Source organism: Panthera pardus, unplaced genomic scaffold, assembly GCF_024362965.1.
Source record: "Panthera pardus isolate Hobbes unplaced genomic scaffold, ASM2436296v1 HiC_scaffold_6, whole genome shotgun sequence".
Classification (NCBI taxonomy): domain Eukaryota; kingdom Metazoa; phylum Chordata; class Mammalia; order Carnivora; family Felidae; genus Panthera; species Panthera pardus.
Window position 1 is genome coordinate 24638864 of NW_026526991.1, and position 18140 is coordinate 24657003.

Below are 18140 nucleotides of genomic sequence, written 5' to 3' on the forward strand. Positions count from 1 at the left end.
ATTCTCATTCATTCTGGGGACACATACAGAGTGTTCATTTTTTTAAAGAGCAAGGTGAACAGGAGGGAGAGGAGCCATTGCTCAGTCTACTTATTCACCCTTTATAATAAGTTCGCAATGTTTTCGCAAATACAATTTTTCAAATAACTCTTCCATCTGAGGAAAGAGAGGAGGAAGGCACTGTACTAGAAACAGTCACTGTACTAGAAACTTTGGAAACTGTATTGTCTCTGGGTAAATTAGAAGCAACTTGATTGGTTCACTGGATGACTTTTTATAAGTGAATTTCCTTTGGACAAGTAAATGGATGACTACGTTAACTTGAGCTGGGAAATCACGTTTGAGCCATTCTACTTCCTCCTTCATCTGTATATGCATGCCATTTCCCATCCCACCCCACTATTGCACAACCCTGCCCATCTCATCCCGTATTTTCAGACAGACCTGCACTGAGATGGAAAATGGCCTATTTTCCCACTATGCTGCCTCACATGGGCACTTCTATGATCCTTAATTTGGCAACATCCCCAAATTTCCTAATGTTTCTGGTACAGAGTTTGTTCTTTTCTGTGCTTGAAGAAGCAGCAGGGAGCAATCAAGCCAGAGGATTAATAAATAATTGGCTGCCCCAGAAGCACACACCTATTTCTCTGTACCTCAAACAGGCAAGTCCATTTGAGGGGGACGGTGATGGGGAAAGCTCAGCACGCTGCCCTATCCATTACGAGCCTTCCACAAGGCTTACTGTTGCCTCCACATATGCCTTCTATGGAGCCTTCAACAAGGCTTCCACAGGGGGAGCTACTCGATGTTGGCCATCATTTCATTAGTGTCATCAGCAATTCCAACATGGCACCTGGCGAGCAGGTATTTTCTAAACAGGTGTGTAGGGAATCTAAATTTCTTTGGGTCTCAATTTCTTTTTAAATGTTTATTTATTTTTGAGAAAGAGAGCACAAGCAGGGGAAGGGCAGAGACAGAGAGGGAGACACAGCATCTGAAGCAGGCTCCAGGCTCTGAGCTGTCAGAGCCCGACGTGGGGCTCAAATCCACAAACCGTGAGATCATGACCTGAGCTGAAGTCGGACGCTTAACTGAGCCACCTAGGCACCCTTCGATCTCAATTTCTTTACCCCTAAGGAGGGGATTGTAATATCTGACTTCAGAGGCTCTTCTTTAATGTGCTAATGAGTCCAAACAGAGAATAATTTTATTCATCTCTTTTTTATCTCAGGAGAAAGATGGACTTACTCACTTCTCCAGTATCTTCTGACTGCATGAGCCCTGCATGCCCTGCATCTCCCCACTTGGCTCGTCAGGTAGCCACACAAACAGAGTGTGCGTTCTGCAGCCTTAAACACACACATCTCCATTTAATCTCTTCTTTGAAAACATCACACAAAATTTTATTGGGCAGTTAAAGGAACACAAGCCTGCTAGATCAAAGCAGCCAACTGGTCACCCAGCCTTCCCAAAGTGAGGCTATAGTTCATTATAGCCACTCGGTTAACCACATCCACCTCCCTCATATATCAACATGCCCAGGAAACAGATTTAGAAATCCTGGGCACTGCAGGGGAAATGTTTTCAGGTAACCAACTGTATTTAAAAAGCAGACCACGTCTTGACAGATGAGTAGGACTGCAAAAAGAGGTACCTACAACCGGGGACAGTCCCCAGGTCTCTCTCCCCCCACCCCCACCCCCCCATAGAATCTCACAGAGAAGCACAGGCTCTACTGACAAACGTCTTTTCTTTAAACAGACGGGTTGTTCCTTCCCAGACAGTTTTGGACTAAAACCCAAACGTTCACTTTCTTTGCAATTGTTTTTGTTGCCCGTGTGTTTTGAGCACATCTTAATTCTGGCCTGAAGCACGTCGTCCCCCTTTAGTTCTCATACTCGGTAACACTCAGCTTCCTCTTCTGCAGGTTGCAGGCAGGAAACTGGAAAATGGGCCACAGGAAACCTGGCCTCCTACATCTGTCCCACTTTGTAATTGCAGCTCTGGTTTCATTTTGCTTTGTGTGTCAGCTCTGTTTTAACCCTCAATACGACGGCCAAACTCTGCTTTCTGGAAGAACACAGCTATTCTGGTTGCCCAAGAAAACTCACTGAGACTGTTTTTCCCTCCTCAGAGTAATTAGCCCTATGAATTCAATAGGGAATAAATACTAAGCAAATTCTTTTTCAACAGTAGCCGTTTGGATCAAAAGTGCATGGAACTAGAAAAATGATTCATTAGATGTCGTAAAGCTACCAATAAACCCCTGGGGAAAATCAAGTCTATTTTAGAGTACTGTACACAGAAGTTATTGTAGAGAAATAGGATTACCAGTGGTCCAAGGCTCCCTGACAAAGTTTGACTTGTGAGGCTCTGGTAAATAACGTATGAAAATAAGCTATACTCATACCTCATTATAGTCTCTTTCATTATGACACTGTCTCAAATTACATTACTTAACAATTACCACCATTAGGTTGAACTAAATGAAATTGTTGTTTTTATGGCTCAAAAACCAGTCAAATATCCACAATCTCATATAGGCAACTTAAAGCATATAATCATATACATAGAACACACACACACACACACACACACACACAGAGTCACATCTCCAGAACAGTATCTTCTTCCTGTGTTTGGGTCCATGGATCCCTTTGAGAATCTAAAAGTCTCCGGGGTGGGGGGGGGGGGGGAGGTAAACTCCTACAAAATACACATAATGTCAACGTGATTCATAAAACACTAAAGATAATTTATAAAGTTCCAAGAGCCCCATTCTAAAGGAAAGGTTAGGTATATCCTCCCTGACCAGCAATACTGAGAGTCCACGGAATAATCAAGAAAGGGCTCGTACCAAAATAAAAACCTGTTCCTTCTCTAAATAGGAGCTTTTCTTTTTTAACACTTAACATTTTGATGAGCATGTATCATGTACCAGGCATTGTGCTCAGCACTTCATACACATCTCAATTTAATCCTCCACGAGGAAGTCATGACTTTAAAAGGTGAAATAAGATGCTCACGGCCACAGGATTGACATGGACAGAGACTCCTACCCAGAGGGATCTGGCTCCAATGTCCAGCTTCTCACCATTGTTCCTCCAGCAGGGGCTTCATTTCTTGCATGCACATCTCACTGCTGCTAAGCGAGAAGTCTCATTTTAACTCAGTGGGACATGTAACATTCCCATTGTGAATCAAATCAGGAAATTTCCTTGTTCATTTCTGGCTTTGCCTCCTCTGTGACTCCAGTTATTCTGATTGGTTCTGTTTTAAGAAAGAGACTTTGAACCCATGCTACCATCGTTTTTTAAACTCATTTCCCTTTTAAAAAGATCTGCATGTTGGGATGCCTGGGTGGCTCAGACCATCAAGCATCTGGCTCAGGTCATGATCTTGCAGCTCGTGAGTTTGAGCCCCGCATCAGGCTCTCTGCAGTCCTCGCGGAGCCCACTTTGGATCCTCTGTCTCCCTCTCTTTCTGCCCCCCTCCCACTAGCGCTCTCTCCCCCCAAAAAATTAACTTTTTTTTTCTTAACAAAAGACATGTATGTTGGTTTAGACCCACTCCAGGTTCATTCAACACTAAATAATCAAGGTTGGCTCTTGATAATAAAGACAAGATGTGGGAAGCTGCACCTTCTGTAACTCAGCTCCTCCTCAGCAGGAGAAGTCTTCCTCTCGCTTGGGGTGTATACACAAGCCAGTGGAACAAGAGGATGCGAGTCAAGAATAGAAATTCTATGGACCGAGCCTGGCTCCAGAGATGGGGTCTAAAACCTGCCCGCATTCCTCCAAACAATAAAAGGAATCGTGGGTGTCACTTCACCTGAGAATAGGGACAGACTGGGAGCCCCTCTGAAACCACATGATAGGACCTAGAGTGGCACCCAGCAGAAGCTCACATTTGTTCCTTTAAAAACAAACACCTCTGGGGAAGCCCTGTTTCAAGTTCTAAGAGAGCAATATTTGGGATTTCGTGGAGGATCATAACAAGGACATGAAAACAAAATGCTGCCTTGGGTTCAGTACAACTTACTTAAAATCTTGCCAACCATCCTTAAATGTGAGCTTCCACTGAGTGGAGCTTCCTAATTTCCAGTGGGCATTTTCTCTCCCATACTACCCTTGATTCTTACATTTCATAGGCCTTTGAAAGGAAAATCTTTTACCTAAACTTTGTCCTATTCCTATATTTGAAACTTGATCCTGTGTGTAAGGGGAAAAGTTGGAAATCAGAACATAAATTCTCATGACAGCCACGGCCTTAAAGAGTTGCATGATCTCCGGCAGGGACGTCAACTTCTCTGTGTTTCAACTTTTTTTTATCTGTAAAACAAGGATAAGGCCAGCCCTATCCCCTTCCATACATGAGTGCTATCAAATTGAAAGACTTTATATGTTTATTTTGAAAATAAAAATCCAAGTTATCCTTTTGGCCAATACACTGTACAAATTATCTTTAAAATAGGAATGGAACAATGCCTTCAGCTTCAAATAAAACCTTAACAGAGATATTTTTTAAATCTGTGGTTGTCTTAACATCAGGAAATGTTTGTTTGCTTACTTTTTGTTATGATAGTTTTACAAAAGTCAAAAATAAAGGAAATCTTACATACTGCTTTCACTAGGATGAAACCGTAATCTCTCAGATAAACTTGAAAGCTTTTCTGTGCTAAATAATAAGTTGGTAACCGCCAAAAGAATATATACCCAGCATAGTAAGAAAACTTCTGCATGATACAAAATGATGGTGAATTTTCCACATCCAGAAACTAAAACATTTCCTGCCAGAGCATCCTCCAAACCCTTCTATTGTGTTGAAACTGTAAAATCTTTCTAAATCAGGACTTCCTCCTATTATGCTTTAGAGGCGTCTTTCTGGGAAGGGTAGATCCAAGGCAAAAGGTAGGAACTCCCGCAGCACCACCCAGTGGAAACGTTAGAAAAAAAATACACACACACACACACACACACACACACACACACACAAGATAAAATACATTTAGTCAAAGAAAATGCAAGCCTTAGCTCTTCTAACTAAAAACCTGGACACCGCTTCTTTTTCCAACAATGGCAAGCAGCGATATGTTTTGCCTAATAACAGTGCTCTTCTTCCTGGAACTGTTCCTCAAATGCCACCCAGCCAAAGGATCACCAACATCATCTTCCCCATCTCTCTCACACGTGTCCACACACACTGAGCGGACACCGGGGTGGGGGAGGAAGGAGGCCCCGGTGGGGTCAGGTGTGGGCTGCTACACCATCTCTTCCTCTCTGGAGGAGTCCCAAGGGACCCTGGGGACGGGGAAATGTGCACAGCTGTGCTCAGCATCCCAGACCTGCTGCAGCTCTGGACATTTCCTGACAGAAAGGTAACCCTGTGTGCGCCTTCCTCTTCCCTTGGCCGGGCTGCACCCGGTCTGGGCCACCTCCAACATCTGCACGGCAATTCTCCCTCCCTAGCTCCACCCAGGGAAAGGTACAGAGCCTTTCCTCTTGGCCCATCTCTCCCGTGCCTCCAAATCTCTCCCCAGTATGACCACTGTTTCTGCTCCCTGTCCTGCCAAAGCCGCCATGGGTCCCACACCCTCTCCAGGAGTGGTTCAGTCTCTGCTTCATTTACTAGCATTAGAACACGTCTCTCTTCACCAGTGGCTGCTTCTCACGCATGCATGACACATCAGGCTACTAATCTTAGGAACCCTTGACCTTCTCCTTCCAGCTTTCCTTCACGGCCCTAGTAGCAGCCTGGAGAGGGAGAGAAGCCGTGGTCTTCCCAGAGCAACTTTTCTGGTCTTTTCTATAGAACTTAAAGTAATAAAGTATCATTTCTTCTATCATTTCTGGATAGCTAAGTCACTGGGTGGCTCAGTCAGTTAATCAGCGGACTTTGCCTCAGGTCATGATCTCACAGTTAGTGGGTTCAGCCCCATGTCAGCAGAGCCTGGAACCTGCTTCGGATTCTGTATCTCCTTCTCTCTCTGTTCCTCCTTCTCTCTGTCTCTGTCTCTGTCTCTGTCTCTCTCTCTCTCTCTCTCTCTTTCTCTCTCTGGGTTCGAGCCCCATGTCAGCAGAGCCTGGAACCTGCTTCGGATTCTGTATCTCCTTCTCTCTCGGTTCCTCCTTCTCTCTGTCTCTCTCTCTCTCTCTCTCTCTCTCTCTCTTTCTCTCTCTGGGTTCGAGCCCCATGTCAGCAGAGCCTGGAACCTGCTTCGGATTCTGTATCTCCTTCTCTCTCTGTTCCTCCTTCTCTCTCTCTTTCTCTCCCCCCAAAATAAACATTAAAAACAAAACAAAAAAAAAAGACACTGTCCCCAACATCTGCACTCCTGGCAAAGTTATCTTTCCCTCTTCCTGGAGTAAATCTACAGAAACCATTTTATAGGTCTTTTTTTTTAAACAGTATATCTAGAAAATGATACTAGTTAATGGATCTTGATATTCTTCAGAAGTATATGATCAGTGTTAAAACTTTATAATCTAGCATACTTGCACTGATAATTTACAAATGGCTAATATTATAAACATTCTTCCTTTCCGTTTCTGAAATTTAACATAGGCCAAAATGTGATGGCTCCTGGAAATGCCGCGATTTAGCTGGATAATACGGGCATCAGCTTGTGTCTGGGTCCTGCTGTTTACAGTACTGGTGCAAATATAGTTACGAGTTACCGGTATTTGTGACATCTTTAGAGACTGCTGAGAAGCACAAGGCGCTGCCTTACACGGATGGTTAGCTAAGCAAGGAAATGGCCCCTCCGGCTTCTAGATTCTGTGGTCACTTCAGCTGCTCAGCTCTCGTTGGGTGCTCTTCTCAGCAAAACTCTTTCATGGTTTAGGAAATGCAAATTCTAGGCATCACCAGTTTTACATAATCTGTTGGGATAATATATTCACTTTGCAAGGGATCTATAAAAACCGGTGACTCTGCAGTCTTCAAAATGTCATCACCTGCTCATGTGGTGGACACCTGTGGGGGATTTTAGCTGCATCTCAAGCCGTGAAGGTAGACTATCCCTTTTATGCTTTTACGGGCTCCACATGCACGTTTCTCTCACATTTTTGTACATTTTGCTACATATGGTGATTATGGTACCAAACGCAGAGTTTCATCTAAACTTAAATAACTTCTAATCAAGTTCTTTTTAACACAAAGCAAAAATATGATGGCATTAAGATAAAGTGGCACACAAAACGCATCTCATTTTCCACTGAACGTCTATTTAAAATCGAGCCCGACTGGTCGAGAAGCTACAGTAAGTGGAGCACATTTAAAATATCTTCATGTGGAGTACAGTTATTTCTAAGAAAACTGTCGCAAAAATAGACAAAGAGTGATTTCAAAACTAATCTTTGCCCAATGCCATGTTATTTTAAACCTATTTATCAACCCCCCAAATGTACTGAATAAATGAACAAAAAAACCATTAGAACTGTCATCTAGTGAAGACCGATGATTTATTCATTTGTGTCTGGTTAATGCAGACATATTAACCTTCAAGAGCTCTGTAAAAACATCTGATGGAAGAGAATGGCTGTTGGTGGCATCAGAAACACACATCAGATACATACCCCAAAGTGTCTTGATGGCCCTTTCCTCCCATTCAGAAAGCTGCCATCCACTAACCTGGCTTGGCCCTTTCCTGGAATGTCACACACAACTTGATACTCTACTCTTCCAATAATTGTTCCACAAGAGTATACTAACTGTAAAAAATAAAATAAAATAACAGCCAGATCTTGCTGTAGATGATCTTCTCCCTCTTGCTAAAGAAAGTCACCCTTCCTACATTTTAATCAGCTGGAGCATATATGATCTCCTATGTCAAGGTCTTAAAGTTTCTACTTTTCCAAAGTCAAATTAGTAGGTCTTAATATTTAGGTTAAGAAAAAAAAAAAAGCAAAGGATGTGGCCAAGGCTGGAAGAGGATGCTGTGCTTGTGGTTCGGCTCTGATTTAAATCAGAGCAGGGCAATGCCCTTATTTAAGAGCAAACACTCTAAGCTCTGGAGAACCTCCATGTACGTGGGTCATTTGTTTGATTCAAGGCATCTTCTAATAGCCCATACCTTTGTAATGAAAGTAATTCACTTTAAGAAAATGTTATCACCACTCAAAATTGCTCAATTTATCCAAGTATCCTAAATGCCAAACTGAGAATTAGCACTAAAGCACCCAAAGAAGTGAATGAAGCGAAGTCAGGGAATGTCGAGGGCCGAGTGGTATTTTTGCCTTGACTCTCAAAGATGAATTTAGCCCTCTGCTACAGGCTCAGCATGGATGGGACAACCTAGGTCTGCTTGGGGCTTAATCAGTTCCCGACCTGCACTCAGAATGTCACCTGTAGAATTTGGAGATATTCGTTCTAAAATACTTTTAAAAAGAAAAAATGAAATAGAAGTAAAAAGTAATTCTCTACCACCCAACACCTTCTGGTCTAAGTGATCAGTATCTTGGATCAGGGCTTGGATTAGCAGAAATAACTTCCCTACTAACGCTCATGGATTCTAGATTCCAGAAGATTTAAAAATGCAAAACCTGCATCCATATATGGTGTTCCAAAGACTACTGAAGGGTTTGGTCTCTTCTTGTATGTTCTTAATGGGACCTGCTGAAATTATCAGGAATATTCACTTTCTCCTCTCCTATGCATTATATTTTTTAAAAATCCAAGTTTTCTCTGGGTTCTCACAGTGAAATAATGGTGCTTTTGGATGAGAACTTTAGCAAATGTTCCCTTATGCTCCCGTCCTCTGTACAGAATTAGGGCTCAGATCCTACAGGAGAACAGTGGCTCTGGATGTAGAAGGAGCACAAACTGAGATTATACAGTACCATGTTCTCTTAGATGCCTGCATCCCTCTTATTGCCAACATATGTGGAGGCATACCCACACAGACAGACACACACACACACACACACACACACACACACACACACTCCTGTCAATGCTTATCTTTTTCACTTTCAAGTGAACTCCAATCACCAAGGCTTATATTTTAGCCTTTAAAGGAAAAATTTCCAAACTCCAATAAGGAGATAGTGGGGAGACTATATTTCCAGTTCACTGAGTATTAACCAGAGAAGCGCTCTTCTTAACTCTAAGTGTTCAGAAACTGGATGACCGTCTACCCCTTTTCTTGCTTAATCGAGCATTCTGACCTTTCCGGGCCTTGGTATCATCTTACTGAGGATGAAGAGAACTTGCAGGTGCAGATAGTGTAGGAGAATCCTGGCAATTAATTCCTACAGAGAATTCCTGAAGTTACCCAGGAGCACATCCTGGAATAAATTCTGGGGCTTATTCTGCTGTTGTTGTTTTGATCCTTCTCTTCTGACAGTTAACTGCAGAAAGAGAAATCTGCTTAATCATACGTTCCGGTTAATCAAGGTTTGACTATCAACAAACTGCTATTTGGCAAAACCAGCTGAAATTCAGCAGAGCTAGCCTTCCTCCACTAAAAGCAATGTAGATATTAGTCATTCATCCCTTCAAATACACAGGCAGAGTCTTTTGTTATTTTAAAAATTAATCAGCAACATCATCCGTTAATTACAAAAAGTTACAAACAAAAGCTACACACGCGGGTTTTAGTATAAGTGAAGGACTTGGAACTGTAAATATTATGGAATTCAGCCTAAAGAACTATGAAAACTTGGTCAATTGAAGTCTTGATAAAGACTAATGATGATTGCTATACAATGATCAATTTTAACATGGAAAGAATTTTACATCAAGATCCTTCCAAGTTGTACTGACCTATGCCAACCATTCCAGGAATAACACCGATATCAGCAACAGGGCTGAGGTTTGTCCTCTCAGATATTAACAAACTTGTTTTCTGTACCGTTCATATAAGTCTGGATAAAAACTCTGGAAAATGACATATCCTCTATAGAGTTTCTTCCTGGCTGGCTTTATGATTTAACCAAGAAATATGCCTCTTATTAATCCCAAATAATTCACTGTCCGGGAGAGGGTTGGATTTATGCATAGCAATAAAGTGCTTTATCAAGTCCAGTGGCAAGTTTTTTCCCCTTCAGATTGTTTCTAATTCAATGAATGCCAGGTATTGGACAACGTGCTGGATGAATACAAGGATGAGAAAAACAGAACAGGCCCAAAAGGAGCTTCCAGACTTCACAGACGTGAAACACATCATGGCGCTTTCATGCGCGGGTACCCCTCACTCTCCGAATCTAATGGATTCAAGGGTTTGGCAGAGACTTCGGGTAACAAGGGAGGCTGTGCCATCAAATCTACTTGGCTCCTGAGTTCGGAATAATGAGTATCAATGAATAATCAGGGACACCAGACCCATCTCCAGAAATATAGATCACAAAGTGTTCACTACCTACGTTTGGATAGTAAGAATTTGGAGAGGGAGAATTCAGGTCAATGAGAAAACCTGTAAATAAAGGTGGCAGGGGTTCCAGAGGCCGGGGCTGATGACCAAATGACAGTGGGAGCTGAGCCTTGAAGGATGGCTACAAACTGGCAACAGAGTGAGAACAATCTATGCAAGTGGGGGCAGGGAAGGGAATTCCCAGGAGAGAGAACAGCATTTGGAAAGGCCCAGTGGCCAAAGAGCTCACGACTGGTCTGAGGAATGGATGAAAAGCTAGCGTGGCTGGCCCAAATCACAGCTTACATTAAGGATTTGGGTCTTTACCCTGGCAGAAACCACTGGGAGATTTTAAGCAAAGGCGTGAGGCAGTCAGACCTGTGTATAAAGGATCACTCCAGCTTGTGGGTAGACAAGGGACTAGAGAAGGCAAGAAGGAACAGGGGACCCCCTCAGACACAGCAGTGGAGGATGGACAGCATTTTCAAAGACTATAGGAAGGAAGGAGCAGGGACTAAACCTTGTGATCAAAATCCTATCTGGGCCTACTCAGCATATGACCCACACACAGTCACTGGTGTCTCCAAGAATGACCAACCGTAAGCCATTTAGATATTGTGATGCTGGTCACAAACCTTAAAAAAAGAAGGAAATGAAGCACAGCAGCTAATACCAACCTTTCCTTGAGTGTTCCTCACTCAGCAAGGGGCCAGAATGGGATTGAAGGGGAAATTTATGGGGAACCCCTTTTCCAACCACAGAATACTTCACTTAAATCGCTGTGTTATGTCTGAAAGTTGGCTGTTTGCAGAGGACAGCAAAAATTTTCACATTTTCACAACTTTTAGAAGAATTCAAGTTCCTTACTCCAAAAAAATAGTACAACACAACTTTTGGCTTGAAAGGGATTACCCCAGTCTCTCTACCTGGATCACTTCACCATCCAGCTGGAAAACTGAGTTCCAGGAAGATGGAGGGATAGTGTCTCAACCCAACTTTTTTTTTATTATGATTATTTTTAATGTTTATTTATTTTTGAGAGACAGAGAGAGATGGCATGAATGGGAGAGGGGAGAGAGAGAGAGAGAGAGAGAGAGAGACCCAGAATCTGAAGCAGGCTCCAGGCTCTGAGCTGTCAGCACAGAGCCTGACACAGGGCTCGAACTCATGAGCTGTGAGATCATGATCTGAGCTGAAGTCGGACGCTCAGCCAACTGAGCCACCCAGGCACCCCTCAACCCAACTGGTTTTAAAGGAATCTACTTTTTTCCTGCAGCACACAGATTACTTTAGGTTAGCTTAAGTGGTATTAAATAATGTAGAAGGGACTTTTCCTCCTATCCTATTGCTGAGGAAATCTACACATTTTAGTGATTTATGTTTAACCAAGCAGATTAAATAAAAATACTGCAGTATTTTATGAAGGTGTTCTGGGGTTTAATAACCTACATGGTGGAATCATGAAATTGTCAGAACAAAAAGAAATAGCTAGGGCATGTTTTGGGGTGGTAGAAATATTCTATATTTGAAGGTAAGGGGTATAGATCTCCTGGATATATACAAAAACACTGAAGATCTGTCCATTTCCATGTATGAAATTATACCCCAATTAAAAAAAAAAAAAAAAAAGGACACCTACGATCTCAGATTCCTTGTTCTACTGCTTGGAGTAAAGGACTCCTGACCCCAGTCTAAGAGAAGGCATTAGGTAAGTGTGTTTTATATCTACCCCATCATTCCCATATTTATATGTGGAAAATTAGGAATTATTATTAGATATGGTATCTTTAAAGATACTTACGATACCATGTGCTTTAGAGCCTTTTTTAGAGCAGATATGTGAGTAAATTAATTTTAGTCCAATTCAAATTAGAATGTTAGTATAACCATCATCTTAATTTCTTTAAAAATATACAAATAAGTCTTACGAATTATAAAATAACCCCACTTAATTCTTAGAATTGAATAACTACCTTCCAGGAAATGCAAATTGAAACATATCATCGATGAGTTACTAATTTCTAGTGGCAATTCACACCAAATTACAATTTATTGAAATGACCAATTCAAGGTTTATTTTTAAACTGCTGACACATATGTTAAGTTTCAGGTAATGGATGAAAGGCCATTTTTATTTTGGTTATAGGCAGGAGTCATAAGGAGTCAAATTTCTGCCCAGACTAGTTACTTAAACTGAATGATCTACCATTGTTGAAGGTTAGGATTCGTTAACAGATGGTTTTATACACACACACACACACACACACACACACACTCACACACGCTGATAACTCAATTTCCTGGGGCTGCACTTTTGGTGGTAAAGACAGTTGTCATAGTCTCACTGCTGCAGTTTCAACCAAAAAGTTGGATGATCTTAATTCAAACTGGCCATGAGCAATAGTAATCTTGAGATACGAATCCATTTAAAACACCAATTTCAAAGTTTGGAAACTCTCTGGATATAAAATGAAACACTAATAACTAAGAATTGTCTCAGTGTGCAAGAGACCTCTTCCTCCCTCTTTAAAGCTCAAGGTATATTTTCGGTTTAACCTAGCTTCTCTTTTTTCATCATCTAACATTCTATTTTGATGTGTAGGGCCCTGGACTTCCTGTTACTACATCTTGATATTCTACTGCAAATTATGACTCATTCTTAAATCATAGAGAAACTCATCAAAATCCCAAATTTCACAGCACATATGAATTCAGTCTTTTAAGAGGTCAGCATTCTTAGGACATTACTTGGAGCCGCAGAGACAAAAACACTGAACAAGTCCATGTAGAAATTATGTCAATCCACTGTTGAGTCAACACATTTATTAGATCAATAAATATATGCTCTATGTGTAGTAATTTTAGTCTTGGTACTAGTTATGAAAATCTGTTACATGATATGTTAAGTAAAAATAAGTTATAAAACAGCAAGTATAGTGTGACTCCAATGAAAAGTTTTATGTATGTGTGCATGTACGTGGGTGTGTGTCCATACACACACACACATTGTAGAAGACTGAAAAAATATACACCAAAATGTCAACGGTGGGATTATGGGAGATGTTTATATTTTTCTTCGTGGTTTTCTGACTCTTCCTAACGTAATTCACATTAACTATTTTTTTTTAATTTTTTTTTAACGTTTTATTTATTTTTGAGACAGAGAGAGACAGAGCATGAAGGGGGGAGGGGCAGAGAGAGAGGAAGACACAGAATCGGAAGCAGGCTCCAGGCTCTGAGCCATCAGCCCAGAGCCCAACGCGGGGCTCGAACTCACGGACCGCGAGATCGTGACCTGAGCTGAAGTTGGACGTTTAACCAACTGAGCCACCCAGGCGCCCCTCACATTAACTATTTTTTAAAACAGAAGTAAAACCTCCTGACTTTTAGAAAATATTGTTATGCTAGTGTGATCTCAAATATACTTATAAATCAATCTACAAAGGGGGAATTATGGATAACCAGGACATAAAAAGCTCTTGCCGGAAACATACAGAAAAATCTGACAGGAGTGGGGTCCTTCATTCAAATGACCCGTGTTGCTCCCGTGTGTGTGTGTGTGTGTGTGTGTGTGTGTGTGTGTGTGTGTGTGTGTGTGTATGTGTAGGTGCAGGCCCTCATGAAGGGGCAGAAGCCAGCTGCCTGCAGCCAGGGCACAGCCAGAATAGAGAACCCATTTCTTTTAAAGTTTAATGAGGAACCCCAGGTCTGGAGAACATGGAGATGGCTGAATCATTCCCTAGGACTGGAAAGGAGCAAAGCAGTATTAATTCATAGGCAGTAATTCACCATCACCAAAAAAAAAAAAAGAAAAAAGAAAAAAGAAAAAGGACTCTACTCCGGGAAGTCACATCCTTGGACAATTTTCTGTTAGTGTTTTGGGTTTGTCAGTAGGTAATGTTCTATAACCATATTGGTTTTTTGAATTGGATAGGTATATAAAAATAATTGGGTAGCACAGAACACACAAAACCCAGTATCTGACAGCTAAGAAAGGAATATTTTAATTTATATGCACTGACTGGAAGGACTTTAAAACCGATTTCAGGAAAAGATTCAAGTTCCAAAAAGTTATTACAAATATAAATTTCAATATATGATCTCAGACTTACATTTACTGTATATTACAGTTTTGAATTATTAATTTTTTTAAATAAGAAAAAGAGATCTTTAATAAATGTTTTAGGAAACTCCAAAATTCAAACAGGGCTGAAAAATCACTACTTTCCCTATCTGGGCTATTGCCGTTCTGGTCCAAAAAGCATTAGTATCAAGTGAGCGAGGTTCAGAGATGGTCTAATTCAGCTCACAAAGGTAAACCATCACAATTCATCACTTAAATGTCCTTCTATTATGTATTACTGACCAAAAAAGAAAGGGAGAGAAAATTCACGCACACTGTATTACATATGTGGCAGAAAAGTACAACTTATAACTTGTAAATGTCCTGTCCATTGAATGGCTGCCTATAAAAGACTTATCATCGTTAATGTAAATAAAGCTTCTCAATCTGGCCACTACTGACATTTGGAGCTGGAAAATTACTTTGGGGGGCTGTTCTGTACTTTGCCAGATGTGTACCAGCATTCCTAATTCTTTACCCCACTAGATGCCAACAGCACCCCCTCTGGTTAAGACAACCAAAATGTCTCCAGATATTGCCAAATGTCATCTGGGGGAGAAAATTACTCCAGAAAGTCTGTTTATCCAGACTGGTTTGTAGTTTGCTCAAAGGGGCCTTTCTTGAGCCTTTGGAAAGCTTTTTTTCCCTTATCTATTTATTGTAAGTTCTGTTATCCTACTCACAGATTTCAATGCAACAATTTATTGAGCATCTACTCTGTGCCAGGCACCATGTTAGGGACATCTGTACTTGTGTCCACTGACTCACACCCTAGTTGAGCTGTTTTCAGGACATGCTTTGTGACCATAAGAGAAACACCAACACTTCAAAAACCCTCAAGAGTATGTCCCCAGCAACAGGTTCTTGTCAATAAAGCAACCCCACAGTTCCAATCAGGTTCCTTAAAATTCTTTACCCTTTTTAGCAACTCTACACATTTCCAACATTTAAAGGTTTAAAAAGGAAAAAAAAAAAAAAAAAAGGCCAGAAGGCCTTTGCTATTTTGCTATATTTGGCACAGAAAGACCATCAGGGGGTTTTGCAGGCAGGATCATTACTGGAAACTCTAAAAACACTTATGGACAGTCTTCTTAACTGTCTGACCCACATGCCCTCCTAACACAATTTGTAATTTTATAATCCCCATAAAGTGAAACCCATAACTGACCTATCCCAAATAAATGTGTGTCACAGACAGAGAAAAAGGGAGAGAGATCAGAGGGTATTTTGTTTGGCAATAAAGCAATAAGGCTCAGAAATCGATTTGAGTTCATTAATATATGCCTGGAACATGCTTAGTTTCTCATCTCCTCTGGCTCCCCACCTTCCACACCCCCTCCAACAAAGACATAAGCACAGAAGAGAGAGGATGGGTGTGTTTAAGCTGCTTGGGCAATAGAAATTTTACACACACACACACACACACACACACACCCTACACACAACTGGGAAAGAAAAACCTGTAAGTCTGAAATCCAAAATGGCCAAAGTGACTTCAAAGTTTCAAGATAGTGCCCTGAAAAGGTTGTTGGCCAGCTGCACCTCTAAGTAAATAAAGCCGTAACTTGTCTCCCTCTGCAGCACAGGGCTCCCTGGGCTGACAGTGGCTGCACAAAACCCCTCCTGTGCCGAGCAGCGGAAACTCCTAATGAGATTAGTTGGTGTGTGTGCAGACATTACTTAGCAATGACTAAAGGGGCTCTCTCTTCCTGCAGCAGCCAGTGGAAAATTCAGGGAACTTTTTCCCCCTGCAGCAGCAGAATCCCTTTAACCCTCTCCCCAGCCAACTTCCAAAAACAACTCAGCCTCCCCCAGCCCCCGTCGGGCTGGGGTGCTGGGGGTAGTTAAAGACCGGCCAGGGGCTTCCAAAAGCGGGAGGGTAGGAGGGGGCCGGCGGGGAAGGGGCGGGGGACCCCTCGAACACTACAAAGGAAACTGTAAAAGGCACAAATACATAAACCTGAGAAGGAGCAAACCAGTTTCTTTGTGAGCTCCTCTAGTGAGTCATTTTCAAGATGCTGTCTGCTGCCAGTTTCAAAGCGGAAGCGCATGGCAATTAGTCTTGCCGTTTCCAGACAAGCCAGAAACTCTCCCGACACTCGTTTTTTTTTTTTTTTCTAAAAAGCCCCTTTTGCAGTTTCTGAAATAACATTTCTTACTCCCACCCCCACCCGCCACCTAAATGCAGCTTGTCCTCACGAAGGTTCGGTTCAGAAAATATAACAAAACCGAGACCTCTTATTTTTCTTTAACTCTCCAAAATTTTAATTCCTCCTCCCGAAAGTTAAGTAGCATTACAGGCCAACATTCAGTTGCAAGCTGAAGAGCCCCTTCCTAAAGAGCTGGGGGCTCCAAGACCGTCTCCTGCCCCGATCCTCTGCCCAAACCGTGTCCAGTAAAGACTCCACTGGCTTTTAAAGGTCCACCTGGGCGTGCACCTGGGGCGGTGACCCGGGCGGGGGTCACCTGCCGAACGAGAATGGAAGCGACCCCCAGCCCCACGTCTTCGTTCCCCACGCCCTCCGCTTCCCCCTCCACCCCTGTCCTCTCCCCGAATCGGAGCGTCGGTGCCCACTGCCACCCCAGGAGAATGCCAGCCCCGGTTGGAAGGTCGGCGGTGGCCCAAATCCAGGCACGCAGCCCGTCCCGCCGCCGTTCCTCCCAGGGACCCCAAGTCTCCACGTCCCCTCCTCCCCCCCACCCCCCGCGCGCCCCCTCCTCCGAGCTGCAGCGCAGCCCCAGGGCAGGGTGCCGCCGGCGCGGGGTCGGACGCGGCGCAGAGCTCCCGCCGGGCGGGCGGCGCGGGCGCAGGAGCATCCCCCTCGGCGCCCCCTTCCCAGGCCCGCAGCCCACCCCGCGGCGCCCACCAGCCCCACCCCCACCAAGCCAAAGAAAAGAAAGAAAAAGCACCCCCGACGAAACTTTGCAACTGTCCGAGCAACAGGCAGAAACCCCTGCTACCTACCCAGATGTGGGGGAGCTTTCAAGATCCTTCTTCGGGGGAATTTCTAGGAGGAACCGGGCGAAAGCCCCCGACTTTCCATGCTGACAGGCGTCTGCAGACGGTCTGTTGCTCTTGTAATGAGATCCTGATTTTTCCCCCTTTTTTTTTCTTTCTCTCGCTCCTCTTTTTTTTTTTTTTTTTTTCCTCTGGTGTGTGTGTGAGAGCAGGAAGTTGGAGCAGTCAGGCCGAGCCGGCTCACTTCCTTTACTGCATTATTCCCCAGGCGGTGTGCAGTCTGTGTAAACAGGCTTTTCCGCCCCGCGCCGCGCGCCCCGGCCGCGGCTGTGCGCCGGGGCTGGCCGCCGAGGCCCGCGCATACTCCGCCGCCTGCGCCCCGCGCGCTCGCCCCGCACCGCGCCGCGCCCCCGCCCGCCGCGCGCCCCGCTTCCTGCTCGGCCACCCCAGGGGAGGAGCCTCCGGACCCTCTGTGACTCCGGGCGGCCGCAGCCCCTCCCCAAGGCCGGGGACTGCTTGGCCAGAAACCCAGAGAAGCGGCCCCCCGGCGCGCGGGTGGGGACCCCCGGCTGCGGTGGACCCGAGGATCCCTCCTTTCCCCTGAGCGGGGAGGAGGGGGGGGTGGGTCTCTGCGCTGAGCACTGCAGTGGGGTCGTGTCTTGCCCAGTTGGCCTGGGCTGGAAGGCCCAAAGCGAGGAGGCCGC

The 18140-nt window shown here is 43.6% G+C and overlaps 1 protein-coding gene across 2 annotated transcripts in view; it reads right to left on the reverse strand.

The window, feature by feature from the left end:
- ELK3 (ETS transcription factor ELK3) overlaps positions 1–17575 on the reverse strand; it is a 65977-nt gene extending 48402 nt beyond the window's left edge. Inside the window, exon 1 of one of the 2 annotated variants that reach the window (XM_019446497.2) lies at positions 17443–17575. The gene's annotated coding sequence lies outside the window, so the exon portion shown is untranslated. The remainder of the gene's footprint in view (positions 1–17442) is intronic. The other variant, XM_019446496.2, reaches the window with a different exon arrangement.
- Between the last annotated feature and the right edge of the window lie 565 nt (positions 17576–18140).